This window comes from Mesocricetus auratus, unplaced genomic scaffold, assembly GCF_017639785.1.
Source record: "Mesocricetus auratus isolate SY011 unplaced genomic scaffold, BCM_Maur_2.0 Super-Scaffold_100011, whole genome shotgun sequence".
NCBI classification, from domain to species: Eukaryota; Metazoa; Chordata; class Mammalia; order Rodentia; family Cricetidae; genus Mesocricetus; species Mesocricetus auratus.
In genome coordinates, this window is record NW_024429195.1 from 14,598,275 (window position 1) to 14,619,254 (window position 20,980).

The window sequence follows — 20,980 nt, forward strand, 5'->3', positions numbered from 1 at the left end:
GGTTTGAACAAGCCCTGGGAAGTTTGGGATGCATGGAGTATGATGTCAGTGAGTATCCTGAAGTCTGCAGCCTGGTCTGCAGTCTGGTTGTAGGGATTTGAGATTGACAACTGACTCTGAGTCTCACAAGACAGTAGTTTTGACAGAGTAAGTGGCAATGAAACCATGAGAGAGGCAGTGCCGTGCTCATCACACTGGTAAGCTGTTGAGATCCTTCTATCACTCAGCAATGAAACACGCATTGCATTCTCCACACTGATCTTTTCCATTGGTGGTACAATGAGAGGAATCGATCCTCTCTGGAATATTCTTTTCTATAGCACTTCCCTTGGACAACGAGACACTGTTAAATGACTCCCTACTCTTGTTGTTGTTGTTATTGTTGTTGTTTTGAAGCAAGATCTCAGAATGAAGCCCAGACTTGGCTTGGACTCTAGATCTCCTGCCTAAGCCTCCCATGTGCTGAGATCATGGGAGGGCACCGTGATGCCTGGCTACCATCCTTTTGACTAGAGAAAACACAGGAGAAATATCTCAAGCATTGCTTTCCAACCAATCTGCACAGTATAGATTTTCTGTCATGGCAAAAACCAGGATCCCAGGAGTAGGTGAGGACTCTTTATGGTCCTTACCCAGTAAGAGGTTTGGTTTCTCAGGCTTATCGTGTATGTCAGCCATTTAGGGATCTTTAAGAATGAAGAGTCCAACTCTGCATGTTTGGAATTCGTTCTGAGATTATATATTGCTCCTAGATGATTCTGATAGTTATACACTAGAGAGTTCAAACTCAGAATTCCTGGTGCACGGATGTAGCATTTTAAACCAATTCCTTTTATTAAAAGACGTAACATAGTGTTGTGACTTGAGTGATCCAGGACTGATCTTTCCGAGTTGGTCTTTCTTGGTAAGGAAAGTGCAATGGGAAAGGCAGCTAACGTTTCCCTGGCACTGAAACGTGAATGTAGATATGGTGTGTAGTCTGGCACTGAGAGTGGAGAGGTAGCATTTTTGCTCTGGATTTGTGAGTTATTTTCTAAGTCAGCAAACTTTGTGCTTCCCTGGGCTTCTTTGTTCATATGGGTTCTTGGTATGAAAGTGTAGGACCTGTCACTGTCGGAAGGTAGCCAGTAGCAGAGAAAGCCATGCATTTATGACTGAATTCATCTTTCCTGAGCTGATACCCTTGGGGGAGGGTAGAGTAGAGTTTCCTCAGAGCTAGGTTTCTCCAAGATGTTTTCAAACATGGCTCCAATTCTGGGAATAGTTGGCTTAGTTGTAAATGAAGTCTCTCTGCATCCACATCCACAGTTTTGGGCTAGTGAAAGAGCTTGACCTGTGTATCAAAAGACATTTGTTTTTTTCAAATTGGCTGAAACTGGGTAGTCAGAAACTTTGGGTTGGACAGAAAGCTACAGAGAAATCAGGACCCATCTCTTCCTGTACCCTGCTCTCAGTGATAGGGTGGCTCCTCCTCCTAAGGGTTCCTGATAGCATCTATATGTTTGCACTTTGTCACCGTGCTCACATTGGGCACACAGAACAGATTTTGCATTTTCTCGTGTGTCCCTTTTTTGTGTACATTGTTAGTCAGAGATCAATATTTCTCGTTCCTATGGTTCTGTGTTTTCTCATATTAGAAGTTACAGCAGCTGTTGTCTGTGAAGGCACAGGGGAGGGTATTTTTTTTTACAGATTCTGAATGAAGTCTGGACTTGCAAAAAAAATACATCTTTGACCAGTGATTTCAACTCTGCTACAGCGCTCTCATTTATTGAGCACTGATACTCTTGGAACAGAATATGAACTCAATCCCCCAAAGACATCTGAGAAAAGTCTGAAATCAAGTCAGAGTTAAAAAAAAGATCTTACACTGTGCAGGTTGTGTTTCTGTGCTGTTTAAACACATTTCCTTTAAGAGCAGACACAAGGGAACATGAGTGAAGAGAACAGCAGAGAGTAAACTATTCTTCAGACACCCAAAGCAAACAGATGTCCCTGAAAAACATCACAATAGAAAGAACACTTGTCTAAAACAAATGCTGTTATCCTATCATCTACTTCTATAACAGGAACTTGACTTTGTAAAATAATTGGTTTGGGTCTTAAGTTTGCTTTATAGTAGCATTCTCATAGTGTGATTCATCACTCATTCCATAAAGACACTGGCTAGGGTCTAGCCTCAGACATTCTGAAAGCGAATCAATGGATTCTGTTTAAAATGATGTAACTAAATTTTGCACAGTACTAACAAATAATATTGGAGACAAGGTCTTATCGAAACTTTCCCTAGAAATAGAGAGGAAGCTTTTTCAAGGATGGTAAATGTCTATCTGTCTTGTCTATCCATCTATCCCTGTTTTTGGGTATCCCAGGAAGATTTGCTTTCAAACCCATAAATTGTTTAATCAAATAAATATTAGCTGTGGGACTTCTTTTCAAGCACAAATCTTCTGGAAAAAAGGGAAAATTTCATGAAATAATAGATTTTTTATAGTAAGTATAATTTTATAAGTAAAGAACTAGTTTTCAAAGTTTGACTTTTCAAATAAAAATATAGTTGTTTTCTTAAAGAACAGGCACACGTGTGTGCTGCAGTTTGAAGCTGAGCTCCCATTATATTCTTCTGAGTAAGTGTTGATAGGTTACATCCAGCGAAGCATATCTTACTCATTGACTATGTTTTTTATGAGTCCAGTTTTACTGAACACACTGATGCCCATTTGTTTGTATATTGTACATGGTTACTTTGGGGCTTGTGTACCAGAGAGCTGTTTATGTAAACCCTAACTGGAACATTTGCTAGCGGGTCCTTTATGGAAACATTTTTCCTTACTCTGCTAGAGTTGATCATGCTTGAGATGTACATCTTGTTGGCCTTGAGGCAACTTGCACCTCTCTAGGTCATCGCTGTCTATGGTAAATGCTTACTGTTGTGTACTGTCTAGATTTATTATTATTTTGATATCTCCCATGTCACAAAAGCAAACAAAGCTCTTCCTGAGGACAATGGTTCAGTTACTGTTTGGCTAACTTTGCATTTCCTAACTTATAAAATGACAGTGAATGACAAATGCCTTATGGGATATTTGGGGGCATTTCTTCTCAGAATTCTTTAGTTTGTCCAAATTGCTTAGTTTTATGTTGTCTCTTGTAAACATTTTTCTGCATCTTAATTTTCCTTTGAACATCTGCTCTGTCTTTTCCTTGCTCATTTGCCTGTTGGAAATACACTTCTCTAATCAAGGGTCAGGGCAATCGAAGACTGAGAGGGATCTCCAATTTTGTGTCAGAAATTGGCAGGCAAACCATTTACACTGTCTTATCATTAATGAGTCCTAGTGACAACAAGCTAAAACATAGTCACTGATTTCTTGTAAGATTGCTTTAAATCAGATTCCCATCTTCTTAGTTCACTTTCTGTTACTTCAGTGGATGTTACAGGATTAATTTATATAAAATAATAGATGTCAAACAGTCACTCACACTTGCACACATCTGTAATCACCAGCACTTGAGGCGGTGAAGTAAGAGGTTCATGGTGAGTTTAAGTTTCAAGGCCAGCCTGGCTACAAATTGAGGCTCTGTCTGTCTCAAAAAAAATCAGAACAAAAGCAAAAAGAAAGGAAGGAAGGAAGGAAGGAAAAACAATGGAAATGAATAGAGGGTTCATTGGTCCATAGTTCTGGAGGACAGAAAGGTCTAGAGTGCAGTACCACAGTCCCCATAGCATCTGGTTGTAGGTCCTTTTGCCACCCAATAGCATGGCAGAGAGTATCCCATAGTGAGACAGAACAAACATTACAGCTAAATCTTTCTTCCTATTGTAAATTCACTAACACTATCATGGTGCTTTCTCCCTCATGGCATCATCTGATCCTAGCTTTTTTCCAAAGGTCCCATCTCTATTACATATGAATTTGGGAGATATATTTCCAACAAGTGACCTTTTCAGGGATACAATCAAACTGTTCAGTTTATTTCTTTTTGTGCCCATGAGTTACATTTGTTTCATCAGTGGTGTTCTATGGTTTAGCTCTGGTTTCTGCTTGGTCTTATATAAAAAGATAAACCTGTCTTTGGAAAGTTACATCTTAAAGGGTATGCCATTTTTGATCACTCCTGCATCAGGTAGGGAACACAGCATATTTTAAAAGTGTGTCATTCATCCATGACAGGGTCACATAGGGGACATTATATTGCATTGACAATTTTCTGCTCATTTCAAAGAATCCTACCCCATTCTACTTATTTTACTTAATCTGAGTTGTCAGTGAAAACACACTATATTTGGTGAGCAGAGATAATGAAGTCATCAGTACTATTAGAGATGGATAGTGTTTACATTGTGGGGTATGTTAAGTGATTTTAGCTGGTAACGGAGGAGGCTTCATCAAAGTCATTGCAGAATGGACTAAAAGAGACATTCTGGAAAACTTCATGTATGATACTTTTAATAAGATCCACTCCTAGCCTGAATCTGAGTCTCAGGCCCTTGTACTGGAGTGTTTAATGTTGTCTGTTGCTGTTTATAAGTTGATGTTGACAGAGTCTTCAGTGGCATAACCATCTCTTTGCTGGAACTTAACACCACAGTTGAGCTTCTACCTCTAGAGTCATAAGACTCTAGGCCAATGGTTCACAGCCTTCCTAATTCTGTAATCCTTTAACACCACCTCATATTGTGGTGACCCTCAACCATAAGATGATTTTCATTGCTACTATGCAATCGACTGTAATTTTGATACTGTTATGAATTATAATGTAAACATTTGTGTTTTCCCGTGGTCTTAGGCAACCCTTGTGAAATGTCATTTGACTCCCAAAAGGGTCACGAGAGCTATTGCGCTAGACTCTCCAGTCATCAGTTCTATTTTAGCAGCAGAAACATCTCACTGGATGCTTCACCTGGCATATGAGGAAATGGAATGGTTTACTCCTTATAGTGTGTATACTTTTAAAACAGTGGTGTCAGTAGTGGACTCGTGGTAGACCAAGGTTAAAGTAAAAGTACTAGTCACTTATTGACATAGACATATAGGCCCAAGGCAAGCTGGGCATGGTGTCCAGCTGCCCTTTTCTAGTGAACTGAACACACTGTCAGTCAAAGCTCTTGAGATGTGGCTTAACTTCCTCATGGCTTCCAGTCAAAAGCCATGGAGCTATATTCAGAGACATGAGTCCAGCTTTCCCACCATGATTTCCAGTTTCTCTGTCACTGGTGGAGAAACCTGATCCTCAGTAGCACTACATCTCTCAAGGTGACCACAGCAGAAAGGGAACAGGCCCGAAACTACCTATTCCTGTCACCTGTGATTGTTCTTGAAGCAGAGACTGTTCTAACACGATGCTGTCTTTCTTAGCAAGGCATAATGCAACAATTCTCAAATAAAAAAGGAGGGGTCAGTTGAAATTTCTTTCTTTCAAATAAACACAAACTCAAATGTTTTGTAAGTTTCCAGCTGTCCATTTACTTTTTTCCAAAGTGAGATACTTTGAACAGACTCTGGCTCTTTGTAGACTCGGGAGACAGTACTCCTAGCAAAGGATGCTGGGACGTGGTGAAGGAGTCAGACCCTCACCTGGGCAGCGTCTCTCCCAGGGGAACTCTATGCTTCTCTTCCTCAGTAATGCACAATCCCAGCCAACAGGAGAGGTGTGGGGTCTGCCAGGGTGCACAAGATACCAGGTAAGTTTAAAAACACAAACTATCCTTCATTCCCATGTTTCATGGAAATGGAATTTTATAGGGAATAGACAGGAGAATATGAAATGTAATAAGAGAGTGTGTTTTTTTCTTTGTTTTATTGAGACCGGGCTTCATATGTTCCAGGTTAGCCTAGAACTCTCTGTGTAGCCAAAGATGACCCCAGTCCCCTGGAGATTCTGAGCTATAGAGTATCGGGATTACAGGTATGTGTCACTCCACTCTGGGCTTTCATTCAAGATAAGCAGGCACTCTGCCCAATAGGTTTGTTTATTAAAATACAAAAATATTAAGAAATTCCTTCTACTTTGACAAACACCCGATCCCTTCCCTGAGGAACTCACCTCTCTCAGCCATGATGTTACTTGTACAGTAATTTACAATGCAAAAGCTCCCATAATTAAGCAGATTGCTGTTCTATTAAAAATCCCACAGCTGATGCAAGAGCATATTTCTTCTCTCCCTGCAAACCTTTCTCCAGCCTTTATGGTAATGGTACCCATTCTTTATATATCTCCCTCTGCTTTTTCACAGCTCTCCAGGTGGTTAGAAATCCTATTTGAAAGACACAGACACAGGAACATGTTATGCAATTAACAGGCCTCCACCAAACCATTAGAATACACCCATCTGTCCAAGTTCGCTCTCTTCATATCTCTCTCCACAGCAATGACCCAACCCAGTGGCCACCTAGATGGGGGAATTCATCTCTTCAGCCCCACTCTGTGTTAAGTGCCAAATACAAGAAAGGCATAGATAATGAATTTCTACTCTCAACAACAAATGTTCGAACACGTTCATCCCAAGTATGCCTCCTGTTGAGGCTGCTGAATCAGGAGTTGCACATTTATGATAGGAAATGAAATAATTCGCCTACTCCAACCCAAGGAGAGGCGATATCCTGCAATAAATGGCCTGGCTGTATGAATAATAAAGTAAAAATGGGCCTGAAGCTGCCTGGATTTTTGTTTGCAGGAAATAGAATAACTCTAAGCAATTTATGATGCTGTTTCCCAGCTAGAGTCCAAGGGCCATTTAGTTAGTAATGGCAATAGCAGGAACAGCTTCACGTCAAGATGGAGCCACAAGTGCCAGGCTGAAAGGGAGCAGCAAATATTAAAAGATGTCAACGGCCAGCGTGTGTTGATTGCAACTTGTGGTGCCGGGGAAATGGAGAATGCCAGAGGCGTTCCTAGCGAGAGAACCAACCATTGGAAAGCCTCTGAGGCCAATAACAGCTCAAATCCCCTGGACCCTGAGATCCTCACTGAGGAAAGAGAGAAATCATAACTGATGAGCCCTGGAGGCTTGATCTGTTAGCACACTATTATTTCAGCCAGAGTAATTACTGACCTGACAATGTTATGGATATGCATTGAGAGAAGCAGACATTCTTGGGGTGATCGCATGAAGTAAAGCTTTCAGGTTGCCAAGGTGACCAGTCCACTGTTGCATATGTCCTGGGGCAGAGAGAGGCAGACATGATCCATTTCCTTTCTGAGGTGTTAAATACAAGGGAGGTGATGCTTATTGCTGTGGAGTTTTCCCCCCCCCAAAATCATATAACAACAAATTTTCAATCAGATTCCCAGCCAAATATCATGGTGTTAGTCACTTCCACTTATTAAGCACTTACTTATACATCTACAACAAAAATAAATACACCTCAATGTTCCCAGTGACCTGAGACAGGTAAATTTTTATCTACATCTTACCAGTGGGTGAAGTAGGGCACAGGGGATTGAGTCATTTGTCAGGGAAAACAAGACTGGTAAGTGTGGAGTCGGGAGTGAGACTCAGTTTTGTTTCATTTCAGAGTCTGAATTAGTGCTCACACTGTCTTGCGCAATAAAGACCAGTAAAAAGTACATTACTTTGACTGAGTATGTTACCAGTGGGTTATATATTTTGATAGAACAGAATAGCATCACCACTGTAAAAATGACCTCCAATCTTTAGTGTCCTAATTCACTTTGATACACAACTCATTACAACAAGGCAAATGAAGAGTGTGGGTGGTATGACGGGATTCTGCTGCATGAAGTCATTAAGGGACCCAGGTTTTCCTCCAGTGAAGTCACTGCATGGGCTTGTGACTTGTTCTGGGGGATGTGCACAGACTGCACACAGGGCACCATTGACAAACCTAAGGATTTCCTCTAACTTTATCTTGGTCAGCCAGTGAGTTTGTGAGAGTTACTTCAAGAAGGAACATGGGTGAAGGGTTTCTTATAAGAGCCTGGATGACATAAAGACTGATCCTTCACCGTAAGTCTACCCCAGTACCGAAGAGCCTCCTTGTTCTTTAGTAATTGTTTGCTGCTTTGTACCTCAGGGAGGGGCTTGGTGATTTGAGCATCCTGAGTCCTGTAAGTTGTGTGAGCTTCCTATATCTCACAACTTTGTCTCTTTCTTCTGGGAAGTATTGTTCCTGCTCAGAGGGAATGGCTTACCAACCAGGACTTCAAAGACTTCAAAGGACTAAAGAGGGGACTCATGGGAAAGTAGCACCTTACTGCCACAGGGCAGAAGGGACACACACTTGGTGGGCTCACAGTCTGTTGCTGCTGCTGAGTAATGTGTTCTGGCTGGCTGGGAGGTTGTTGCAGAACACAGATAACTGGCCTTGTCAAGAGTCACATGTTCAGTGAGTACAAAATCTGACTTGCATTAGCTTATTTCTCACACCTATGTTTTGACATTCTTCTCAGGATCTAAATAAGGAAGCAGGTGTAGGCCATTCCACCTTGCAAAAACTACCCAAGCAGTGGCTAGGGGTGGGTTTATGGTGGAGGGTGACCAAAATCTCTTCTCCAACAGAGAAATTTAAAGTCCAAAAAACCCTTCCCCTTGGATCCATTGGCCACCTTAATGGAGCTGTCAGCAGAGTTTGCCTTTGCAATCACCTCTCCAGCTCTGTCCACTCCTGTGATTCCCTGGATAAGCCTGATTCTTTCCTACCTCTGCCCTTTGCCTGAGCCAGTATCAGCCGCCTTCTGATTGACCACCTACAATGCCCCCACAGTCTGAGCTCAGACACCTGTTCTTCAGAAAGACTGGTTTCTCAGTTTGAGTTAGAATCTCTACTCCAGTATCTCAGTCTCCCAGGATGCTGGACTCACTATAGTATATTTCAACTTTTAGCTGGTATATATATCCCCCTTACCATAGACTGAATTGCACAGGGACAAAGATTTGGCTTAGCTTTTTTATATGTCTGTTTGATGGTATCTGATTTGGCTTAGCTTTTTTATATGTCTGTTTGATGGTATCTGATGTGCCTGGTCACAGAGGGAGATCAGTGAACATCCAAGAAAAGAATGGATAAAGACAGGCCTATGCATTTCAGTGTCCTGACCTGACATTCTCCCTCCAAAATCTTCAGTCTTTATACGTCATTGTCTTTTCTGTTACATGTGTTGGGTACTATGTTAATCCATGGGCAAATTCAAAGAAACAGAAAGTTTCCTATGCTCTCAAGGAGATCACATATAGGATATATATATATATATATATACATACATATATGAGATATAGAGAGATGTGCAATACTGACATAGAGACATACAAGCTGTGACACCTCTGAATAATTGCCGCTGTTGAAGGAAAGGGGGTGGTGGTGATGTGATCACAGAGAAAGGAGAGATTGGGGAGGTGTGACAAGGTTTCACAGAGAAGAGGTCCTGATGAGCTATGCATTTAGGAAGTGTTTTAGGAGGATGGAGAGACAGCTCAACAGTTAAGAGTCCTTATGTATCTCGCACTCGGACTCAGGTTCGTTTCCCAGCACCTATGTGGTTTATAGCTGTCTGTAAGTCTAGTTCCAGAGACTCTGATACCTTCTTCTGGCCTCTGTGGGCTCCTATGTGCATGTGGAACACATAAACTCATGTAAGCATATACACATATACATAAATGAAAAGTAAATTTGAAAAATGTACATCAGAGAGAGACAGAGAGGGGTTAGCCAGTGAATGGGGAATTATATAAAAAATAGCAGGAAGATTCAAACCATTATTTACTTTAATTTTAAAAATTATATTTGTGGGGCTGGAAAGATTGCTTAGTGGTTAGGAGTATTGAGTGCTCTTCCAGAGATTCCGGATTCAATTCCCAGCACGCACATATCAGCTGATAACTGTCTGTAACTCCAGCTCAAGAAGATTCAAAACAGACACTCATGCAGATGAAACACCAATGCACATAAAAATATATGATAAAGTGTTAAAATATATATTTGTGTGTACACATGCATGCAAAGATACACATATGGTGGTTAGGGACAACTGTTGAGTTAGTTCTGTCTGTCATATGGATCCCTGATAGTAAATTCAGGTCACCTTCTTGGTTCATCTCTGTAGCCCCAAATGCTTCTTATTTTAAGGATATTTAAAGGTAAGTGATCTAGTAGACAGCAATGGTTTGAGCAGATATTCTGTAAAAGAAAGAAAAAAATGTCTAAGGATACTGAAGAAATGCCAAACATGATGAAAACACAGATTAAAACAGGAGTTATTCCTCTGAACATCCAACTGAATTACTGATACTAAAGAATCTTAAATATTTAGTACCTGATGGACATGAACTAGAGTTTCTGAAGCCCTTGTATATTGCTCCTCCAAATGAAGACTAGTACAACAATTTTGGAAAATGGCTTGATCTAGTGTATTATGGGCTTAATCATGCCCTATCCTGAATGCTCAGTTTCTATCTCTAGATGTAGCCAACAGAAATGAAGACATGTACCCACATAAAGATGTGTGTGGACATTCTTCTAGCAACTTTATTCATAAAAGTCCAAAGTCGAAAATAAGTCAAATGTCCCTCAACATGGAAGTGTAGAAACAGGTTCTTGTATAGCTATATGTGAGAAGTACTTTTTTTATTCCCTATGCAGTGTGGTTAGGCCAATAAGGGTCCTACCCCTTCTTCTTGTGCTGATTAGTCAGTAGTGTCAGATTGTGAAGTTGTGGTTCCATCAATAGGATGAGACACAGTCACAACCTATGTTAGGGATAAAAGATAGAGACCATTTTGGGCATAGCTGTTTGATAGCTTGGTTGGGGTTCTAGACACTGAACACTTTTTGTGGATAACTTTCACTTTGGTTGTATGTTTCTTTGTGTGACATCAAGAATATTCAATCCCTATATGATCTCAGGAATAAAAAAGAAACATGCTAGTGACACACCCAACAGTGTGGATGAATCATGGAAGCATTGTGCTGTGGGAGAGGAGCCAGACACAGGAGTTCACACTGAGTTCATGTACTTGAGATCTCAGAATGGACAAAGCCAATCTGTAGCAATGGAAAGTGGGTTCATGGGGAGTGAATGCCCAGAAGTGAGTGAAAGTAGGCATTTGGGGATGATGGGAAGAGTTCATAGTTCAGTTGTGGAAATAGTTGTGTGAGTGCATGTATTTACCAGAATTATCAAACTGTATCTTTAAACTGAGAATACTTTTTATTGTATATACTACTTACCTTAGGAAAAGTTTGCTTTATTTTAAAAGTAAAACAAAATAGAACAAGGAGATGTGGAATGGCAATTTATAGAAGACATAAGTAGGTCACAGATTGTGTATGGAATGACCGCCTGGGAAAAAGGCTCAGGGGGTCAGCTGGCTGCAAATGTGTGAGAAGGTGGGCTTTCCCAGAGGCTGATGGCTCTCAACTTGTTTACAAAGATACAATAAGACATACTGTCTGTATTAATGCATCAGGAGACACTCTCCATCCATGTTCACTCATCCATCAAACTGCCCGAGTCAATTACAGTTACTCTACTTTGAAACGAACTCTTCTCTTTAAATAAAAGATACCTGGATAGACCAATTCATCCCACAGTTCATCAGTGTGTCATGTTTGCATATCTTGAAGAAACAAACCAGAAACAAATAGCCATGAAATTACACAGCTAACTGACATGGTTTACAAATCTCTGAGAGATTTAAAAAAATGTGGTTTGGTTGCGAGTGAAGGAGATCGGTAAGCAGACATTGGCGTTAGGAGTCATAAGATTTCTTTGTTGCTTATCATGTGTCCTGCACTTTTCTAAACTCTCTACTCACGAATCCCAACATTAGTGAAGTAGGAACAACCATCCCCATTTTGCAAATGGGAAAATGGTTAGATGCATTACATAATTTGTTGAAGTTCTTGAGGCTAATAAGTGTTTAAGTAGGGAACAGGAATCCTGGCTAGTTGGCCTACAGAGATTCACTTCTTGTTCTTCAGACTCCAAAACCCACAAGTGAAACCAGGGTCAGTGGTGTGGAGATAGTGGGAAGAAGATAGTCATTGCTGGGGTCATCTAGACTAACTGAATTTACAAAGCATGGGGAAATATGGCTGACACTCTACTTTCTAATCTGAAGAACTAGGTAGATAGTAGTACCATGCAGAATCCCGAGGACACAGAAGAAAAGATTTATTTTGGGGGGAAATTAGGGAACAAGAAGATGAGTTTGGCTTCAGACAGATCTAATATTGAAGCGACTTCGGAATATTCATGAGGACACAGCCTTGTGGTGCTAGAGTCGAGTAAGACAAGATCTCTGTCTTGCTGTCTCTGAATGTGCTTCATATTAGTCCCTTTGTCCTCATAAACTGCTTATTAGTAGATCTGAGAGTCCCAAACTTCCTGGCTCATTAGCAGGAGAAAGTAGCAACTGCCTTCTCTAGCTGCCCTGAAGATCCTGGTGGGTTAGAGTGGGCTATCTATCTGGACTGTCGCTATGTACGTTGAAGGTCTTGTTTCTATTCGTGAGGCAAGAACGGGTGTACTTAGACCTTATGAACCACAGGAGTAGGTCTCTCAAGAAAATGAGGCTGTTTTTATCAGTGGGTAAGTGGATTCTGGGTAGTAGAAACAATAGTCCATCCATGACTCAGGAAAACTGGAGGCCTTGCTTATTTCTCAGAGATCACATACTGTTTCAGAGTCACACAGCCCTGTGTCTGTTGGATGAAATTCTCCCAGTATACATGGCATCCTTGCAATGATGCCAATATATCCATTTTGATATTCTAGAGTTGTTTAGCCCCTAAGTTTCATTGAGATACTTGTCTTCTTTCATTCCCCTTTGCCCTCTGTCATTGCGTTGTCTTCATTTTGTGCCCTTTCCTCATTGTGCTGTCCAACCATCTGCATGCAGCTTGCCCAACAAAGCCTGCTACAGTGGGTGTTTGTCACAGGTTTATTCATATAAAGTAATTGCAAGCAGCAGTGTTTTAGCTCTGGTCTGGGAGACGTGTGAAATCACTTGTTTTCACATGGAGATACATTTGAAAGAAACCCAGTGTTTTTCCATACCAGGTGTTCACAATCGAATCAGAAGGATTTGCCCTGGGATTAGATTTTAAAATTAAATCATCTCAATGTAAGTTGGGCCTAGAAGGACAGAGGACAGTTTACAGATCCACATGACAGTAGGTTATAAAATGAGAGGGTTGCCACTACAAAACCAGTATTTTTCTTGTGAAACTTTTAAAACAAAGGAAAAATGATTTTCCTTTGGTAAACCGTGAAGGCTGATAGATGATAATTATTTTCTTTTTGGCTGCAATTATGATTTCATAGCATAATACAGTATATTAATGACTATGTTGTTTTAATTGGAGAAGTAAGTATATTAAGCATATCTATGAGAGTTTAACACCAGTAATTTATCTGAATTCTTAATTTTATGGATAAAGTAAACCGTTATTTCTCAGTGTCAGAGCACTTAACTCTAAAGCCAAAGAATTTGAGGAATGAACTCATCAACACTAAGAATAGCAGATTTTTTTTCACCGAATTTGGAAAGATTCGAATTCTGAAATTTCTGGTTGCAAAGGAGAGAGAGAGAGCATTAACCATGATGCTTCTTGACCATTATTTCCTTTGTTGTGATGTTTTTCATCACAGACTCAGATGTGAATTTGAACATTTATAAATCTGGCTATAGCTCAAGACTTCTGTTAAGGCTCTTCAGGTCTTTATGCGCTTCTCTGGGTCATGGGAATCCATGTGAATCCTTTCTCATTATATATGGGGACAACACCAGATTTCACCTTGAGAGCTGACCCAAGTGGCTGGAGAATATGGCTAATGAAATATATATATATATATATATATATATATATATATATATATATATATCCCTCTGTCCCACTGGTATGGTGGGCAGGGTTTTCATGAAGGTTGGTGAAAACTGCCAATATTTGTTGAGTTCCAGTGATATCCTGAGGGCCAATGTTATATGCCCCTCCCACCCCAGGATCTAGAGTATCCTATAAGGTAAGTATTATTACTTTCATTTTACAGAAAACTGAGCCTTTGGATAAATAATTTTGCTGAAGAATATACAACCAGTAAATATTGGTCTTTGAAAAATACACGTTTGCTTATTTGGGAGTTACTTTTATAAATGTGCTATTTCATTGTGATCTTTGGCTCTGAAGCAAAGGCAGAAGGAACAGGGCCTGACGAGGTGGCTCAATGGTTAAGAGTGACTGCTCGCTATTCTTGAACAGGGTTGGAGTTCAGTTCCCAGCACCCTCATCAGATGACAACTCACAGCTACCTGTAACTCCAGCTCCAGTAACTCCAGCTCCAGCATTCCCTTTGGTGTCTCTTTTAACACTTGTGCACACACACACACACACACACACACACACACAGAGAGAGAGAGAGAGAGAGAGTAATAAAATAAAAAAGGAGCTGTATATATTCACAAACTATTTCAAGTTGTACTTATAGATGCATACCCTTGTGTAAGCAGCGTTTTATTTAAGGTAGGCGACGTTAATTCACATAGTCAGTGTGGCAAGCCCTGTTCTTTTCTTTCTTGGAATTAACGTTGCTACCTTTGAAGCTGAATAAATATGCAAAAGTAATCAATGCATTTGTCCTTTTAGTCTTTGGAGCTGAAAACTTGGTTTTAACAAAATCCTGTCGTTGCATAGTGTATACAGACTCATCCTGGATGCATAAGGTTATGGTTTTACATATTTGTCATGAATGGCTGCAGCATCCATATATTATCCAGCCATGCTTTTCTAATGGGGATAAATGTGCCGCACAGTGGACTCTCAAGATGGCAAGATACACAACTCATGCTCAGTGAAGCAGGGGAAAATGTATTATCCCTCTGCCATGCTGTGACATGCATATATTCTATTCAGGTTTCATGAGAGTATTAAATCCAGAGAGAGATCAAATGAAAATTCAGAGATGGACCTCCATTACTGTCTTCTCCAAAAGTTTCTCTTGGCTTAATGCTATTGGTATAGACTCTAGAAAACACAACTGGTTTTTGTTTTGTTTTAAAGAGAAATCTGTTAGAATATTGTGTAAGTTTGTTTGGCCTCCCTACAGAGTACATTTTGCTAAACTGCCTGGGAATCCGGGGAGATTTTTAATAAATGATAACTTAAGGGAGAGCATTCTATTTTGGTTTAATAGTAATAAAATGTGGAAAAAGTGTAAAAGTTACTTATAAATTATCAGAAGGATGTGAGTTCAATATTTTAATTCCTAAAGGTCATAGTATACATAACTTGTTGCAAATAATTGTTTTTGTCTGGCATGTTGCCTGTGTCTTGTATTGTCATAGCATTTTAGAATCTAAAATGTATAGAACTCTGGTTAATGAATGAATTCTGTAAGTAGACACACTTTCATTATTAAAAGTGCCTCCCCCTGAAAGCACACCCTTTGGTAAGTACATTTCCAGAGAAGCCTCCATTTCAGATCTGTTTCTTTTTTTCTTTGGAGAGAAGTGTGGTTGGTTCTCTCTCTCTCTCTCTCTCTCTCTCTCTCTCTCTCTCTCTCTCTCTCTCTCTCTCTCTCTCTCTCTCTCTCTCTCTTCTTTTTAACTCTTTTGGGGCTCACCACCCAACTTGGAGACTTATTCTTACTTCTGGACTGGATGCCCGGTCTTATTTTGGCTTGTTTCTAGCCAGCTTTTCTAACTTAGTTTTATTATCCTGTTTCTCTTTCACTATGTTTTGCCTCTGGGCTTTTTAACCTCTCTTTATTTTATATATCTTTCTTTCCTTCTTACTCAGTGGCTTGTTGACTGTGTGGCTGACCCCTGGTGTCTTCCTCTCCTCATTTTCTCGATCCTCTCCTTTTCACTCTTCTATTCATTCTCTCTGCCTGGCAACCCACCCATCTCTCTATCCTTCTAGCTATTGGTCATCAGTTCTTTATTAGACCAATTGGGTGTTTTAGACAGGCAAAGTGTCATAGCAAGTTTCACAGAGTTAAACAAATGCAACATAAGATGCAACCTATCTTTCCATCATTAAATAAATATTCCACAGCATAAACAAATGTAACACATCTTAAACCAACATTCCACAATAAAGAAGACTATGAACATTGGTGGTATTTGGTAAGTCAATGTCCAGTGGTTCACAGAAAGTGCTCTGTGATAATCCTTGGTTATTGGTCTTGTGGGAACACTAGACAGCACTTGATCAGAATTAGAGTAAGAAGTTGCAGACTTAGTTCCTCTAACTCTACACAATTACCTGAGACTTAGACACAACGCAAATAGGGAATGTGTACTTGAACTGAAAATTTGCCAATAGCTTCAGTATAAAGAAGAGAAAGTTAAGACTATTAAAGGACATTGTTCTCCAGCTGGTTTGATGGGCTCCATTGTGGTTCACTCTCATGAGTCCATATTTTGCTTTCCAGGTTGTGGAGGTGCTATAATCTTTTTAGGAATTCAGACTGCCTTTCTTATGATGGTTCATGATTGTGGCTAGAATGCAATCCATCTTCTGGTAAGGTGTTTACATCCTAGGGAGTGTAAAGAGTTGACATCCTTAAGAGAAATTTCCAGAAATTGTGTTAATTTTCTTTTCCTTCCAACTCATTTGACATATGATTTGTTCTGTGGCCAAAGCTAGTTGGAAAGGAATTTGGGGAATAGAGTCTTAATTCTACAAGATAAGAGTCAATGGTGCTTGTTACTATAAGAAAGGAAGAAATAATATTGGGGTGGAAACCTGCATCTCTGTTACAGCACCTCTAAATAACTACTTAAGAAGTGCAATTTTCTAATGGCAGAGAATGACCCTCTTATACTGAAGAACATCCCCATCACCCTCTAAATTTAATAGGGCTAATTTTTGAGGCTAGAAAATAAGAATAAGGCCTATTATGATTTTTATTATCCCTCTATTCACATATATTTGCCTATTACAACATCACTTCCACTCCATTTAGTTTCACTCTCCAAAGTTTCAGTATCAGCAGAAATCTTCCTGTAAAGATTATAGCCTTCTGAATACTGGTCAAGCAGTGGGAGAACGAGTCATCCAACTTTGTTCACAGAACTCCAAACAGGCTGTCTGCACTGCCAAACAGCACTCAGGGTTCCCTGGACAGCTCATAGCTCTGCTCTTGGAGACCTAACCTTGTCCTGTTCCTCCAGCATCTAACACCCTTTCTGTCCATGCAGATGGTCTTGTCTCAAATGTCACTAAAAGGTACAGATAAACTGAAAAGAACAGTTCATGGCACACCCATCTACACTGGGTCCAGACCCTTGGTTTTGCTTAGTTTCAGTGGATGGAGAGAGTCCTGTTTCTTTAGTCACCCAGCTCTGCTCTCCTGTGATAGATGTCACCACCTCTTCTCTCCTCCTCAAAGACTTCACCCCTGCAGTTAGGCATCCTTTCTCAAACATCTTTTTTTTCCTCCATGGAATTACTACTACTGGGAGGATTGGAGTGTTGCTGAAAGCTCCCCTGGAACAGAATTTACTTGCTATTTTTGGCTACCTTCTGTCCCTCTTGGGAGAGGGGTATCTCATCTGCATTCCTGGCCTCACTGTACATAAGTCTCTCTGTTACAGAAATCTTTGTCAAGCTTTTTAATGGCTAACATCTTGCCACAACTAGGGAACATTAGTATTGATCTTGCAGGGTATGTTAGGAGCTAACAGCTGGCTACTCCTCCCACCTTCCAGAAGCTCATTTTTCACTTGGCATGTGTAACTCTGTCATGCTTGTTTTTCTTCCAAAGCACTAGTTGGCCTTCACATTCATCTCATGATTTTCTTTCTGCTTCTCGCTCTCTTCTCCCAGTTGATTTTGTTAGGCACCCTGGGTTTTACCTCTTGTGTGTTTCTGGGTAGTTCTAGACAATTCTAGCTCTTCTCTTTGATCGGCTCCAGACCGGTGTATTGAACACCCCCCCCCCAACATCTCCATGAGAAATGTAAAGAGCACTGTTGAATTTGACACAGTGAACACAGAGTTCCCCAGCTTTTTCTTCCTACCATTTCTGCTGCCAGTACTACTGTTTGCAGGATTCCTGCAGAAAGCTGGGTGTGACCCCTGGGGCCCCTCCAATTCACAAACCTCTTGATAATATATCAGAACCTCATCATTTCCAGTTCATAAACATGGACAGAACTGGTCAACTTCACCTTAATTATCATTACTCTGCCGGTTCAAGACCTCCCTCAGACTTCTAGCCCGTCACTCTGCTTCTGATCTTGCCTCTCCCTGTGTCAAGAGCTCTGCAGTTTGAGATGTGAATGAAATTACTTGTTACTCTTGTTTAATCCTCTGATGGCTGAACTAGAAGGACAGAGCAGCTTCTTACTATGCCCCGCCCATGCCCCCAGCCTCACATACTCTTAACCTCTTCCTGACCATAGATTCTCAGTGTCTATTTCTCTTGCCATTGCTTCTGTCACATAGATTATTCATGTGCTTCATAAACATCAATCTTGAGCTCCCTGTGTATATTTTGTTCTCACTGCTTGGGGAACTCTGCCTCTTCACATCTGTAAGGTTTGCTGTCCTCCTTCTTGTGAGCCTGCGTTCTGTTAGCCTCCTCTCAGATAGACCTACTATGGCTGTGATATTGACGTTTCCCTCCATCCCCGTCCAGGCTTATTCTTCCTCATAACATTTGTTAGCATATAAGACTGCACTGGGCTCATGCCTGTTTTGTTTCACTGCTGTCTTCCTTACAGAGTAAGCTCCGTGGAGCTGGAGGTTTCACCTTGCTTGCCTTTTGTTGTCTGTGCCTAGAAATGGCCTAGTTAGGATCCCGAAATCTTAAGTTGGTTGCAATTAGTTACTTAAAGGATAAGTTAATTTTATTTCTCTTTTTACTTTATCTGAGCTGAGTGATTTCAGTCTTTTAACCTTCCTTTCCTTTTGGAAGAACACATCAGTATGCAGCAGGATCAAGAAGAGAAGGCAAGAAAAGGTCGGTCTGACACACACTCTGTAAGGTTTGCATTCCAAAATGGCAAGAAACAGCTCCATTAGCTGCTGGAGCACAGGGCACACTTCAGAAGGTGAAAAACAGGGCATCATCGTCTGAATACAGCAATCCACTGGAAAGCCATGGTTGCAAAGCAACATCTGTTTCAGCTTGCCTCTGCTTTACACGGGTGCTCTTTCCACATGTGCTGGCATAGACTTAGTTTGGACAAGCACTCTCAGGATGATTAGAGTCACATAAAAAATATCTGGATGCCACCGTGTGGTAGCACATGCCTCTAATCCAGTGCTAGGGAGGCAGAGACAGGAATATCTCCCCTCCAGCTCTCTCCATGTTACCTCTACCCCCTCAAATTTATGACCTTTTCTTTTTCATTCTTTTTTACACAGGCACATAGACACACAGACATACACAGACAAACATACATAGAGAGACACACAGACACACACACACATACACAGACACACACACACACATACAGACACACTCATACACACCACTGAGTTCATTTTGTGTCCTTCTAATGTTCTTCAAATGTACATGTTTAAGGCTGAGCACTTGAGACGGGATTAAACATCAGAGAGCTCATCCCAGGATAAGACTGATTTTCTTTCTAGCTCTTTTTCTAGGGGTGGGGCCTTGTGAACATCTCCCTATTTACATTAGTATGACTTCCTTCCTCCCTCCCTCCCTCCCTCCCTCTCTCCCTCCCTCCTTCCATCTCTCCATCCCCCCATCCCTGCCTCCTTCTCTCCCTCCTTTCTTTAAGGTTTTCTGATGGCACCTACTCTTGGACAGAGCAGAGAACTTATCTTGATGGGTTATTGAAACATTCTCCAAAGGAACAAAACATCTGAGCATAAATCTACTGTTTTAGCCCCCAGGTTAGAGCCCCCCTTTTCCTAAGTCTTTGGTCATGATCACTGCTAAAACAAGCATCTCTTTGAATCATGGTCCAACACCCACTTTCATATTGGACTTTTATCTCAGCGCTAAAGACTACAAGGGGCTGAAGGGTAGAGATTGGTGTGTTTTATTTTAACCTACTGTATATGGCCAATAGCAGGGTGATTTCTCACTGAAGTAAATCCCCACTGTCATTTATTTTTATGATAATAGTAAGATCTGTGAACATTCTGGAGTTTTGGGGATAAAAGAAAATGTTATTCTTAACATGTACTACACTTGCCCCTTGGGTATTATCCATTTTTTCTTAAGAAAGCACCTAAATAGATTAGCTGCTCCATATAGCTTTGAAGAAATGAAAAACACTATTGGAAAAGGTGCTAGTGACCACAACAATGCACTAGCAATTGCCTTTTAGCTTATCCCTTTGTAATCCTCTGTTCCACCTCACTGAGGCTGGTAATGTAAAAACCAAGCCCAGAACCCACAGCACACATCTACTGAGACAGCCGAGCCTGTGGCATACTGGTTTTCAGTGCCAGCCTCATCCCTGCCTCGTGGGGGTGGAATCTCCTCAAGATGGAAGGAAGTCCCTGGGTGTGGGAGGGGCTTCTTAACCCTTCCTTATTTCTTAGGCAAGCAATGCAGATGGGACATTGGCCCTGGAAATGCTGTTTGAAGATGCCACCATCTGTCACAAGTAAGAAGTGTCCTGTGTAAAGTTGAGCTGTGGTCGCTGAGGTGCAGAATTAGCACCATCAGACTAGAAGTTCTTTAGCTATACATGATTCAAGCTGGCCTGGTGGATGCATGCTGGTCTTCCCCTCAGGAAGAAAAGGGAATTCTAGCCAGTTTGGGCTATACAAAGAGGCCCTATCTCAAGAAAAACAAAGAAACAAACAGCAGGCCCCCACCATCCCTCAAAACAAAAGTGTGCCTTCCTGGATCAAGGAATCAGCCTCATTGTAACTATGTCCCCAGGGTTGACATCCACAATACATTATATACTTCAAATAGTCTAAGAATAGTTTTTAAAATGTTCTTATCACAAAGATGAGAAACATTTGAAGTGGTAGATATGTTTATTATCCCGATTTGATCATTTCATAATGTGCATGTTTATTCC